Source organism: Tenrec ecaudatus, chromosome 6 (assembly GCF_050624435.1).
Source record: "Tenrec ecaudatus isolate mTenEca1 chromosome 6, mTenEca1.hap1, whole genome shotgun sequence".
Classification (NCBI taxonomy): Eukaryota; Metazoa; Chordata; class Mammalia; order Afrosoricida; family Tenrecidae; genus Tenrec; species Tenrec ecaudatus.
Window position 1 is genome coordinate 99,716,168 of NC_134535.1, and position 988 is coordinate 99,717,155.

At 40.2% G+C, this 988-nt stretch overlaps 1 pseudogene; it reads left to right on the top strand.

Annotated features, from left to right (window-relative positions):
• The first annotated feature begins 543 nt into the window (after nucleotides 1–543).
• LOC142452178 (small nucleolar RNA SNORA44) lies at nucleotides 544–665 on the top strand (annotated as a pseudogene).
• The last annotated feature ends 323 nt before the right edge of the window (nucleotides 666–988 follow it).

Below are 988 nucleotides of genomic sequence, written 5' to 3' on the forward strand. Positions count from 1 at the left end.
TCCTACCCACCCCATCTCTGTTGTTCTAAATGTTAATGATACTTGTATTGATTTTAACCAATCCAGAGAATGACATAGAAAGATTGATAGATAGCACACTGGGAACAAACGATCATCATTGAATTTCCAGTCAGAGCTTGTCTTGACAAAGGTCTCACTCTAGAATGTTTTTGTTCTAGTTGTTAAATTGATTCAATGAAACTCCTGGGCATCCTGAAGTCACAGCTATTCCATTCTGCCAAGACAGAAGTCAAGGTTACAGTCTCAGGAAGGCAGAAGCAGGAACTTGAAACAAAATGAAGTTTTGATTCACAACATATGTTAGCCATTGTATTATGTCAACTGCCTGGCTTTTAGAATGGCTGTTCTTGTTTTTCTAGGCCAATGAGTACACATTCTTGGCAACTTTTCATATTCACATGAACCTTTCCACAATTGATTCCATTTGCTTCTTTACCGTTTTATTTGTAATCTGAATTTTCTCCTACATAAATTTATTCTTGTTTCTTTGGTCAGATTGAAGTCTTAGGGTACAAATCGCACCGACAAGATTCTAGAGTATAGTGTGGCCATCTGGTCTCCAACTATATGCAAGAGCAACGTGGACAGACTGACAGCTCCGGTCAGCAAAGGATCTGCAGCTGCCACTTGCCTTTCCTATAAAATTCTTCAGGATCTGGGCAAGGCAGCCTCCTACCTAAGGCCAGTTTTCCATCAGCTTTCATGTAGGTCTGTGGCTAGGAAAACAGCTTTGAAATGTGATGAAGCACAAAAGATCTAGAGTTTGAGCATGGAAGCACTCTGGGAAGAAAGAACTTCAAGCAGGCCGTTTTTTGTTGTTGTTTTTAACTCCACTCTTCTGCAACACCCCTCCACCCCCCTCACTCCCAGGCTACTTTGTATGTAGCAGAAAAAATTTAAAATGTACCTGGCTTAATAAATAAAAAGACTAATGTGGGGGGGGGGTTTAAAAAAGATTCTACAGAGT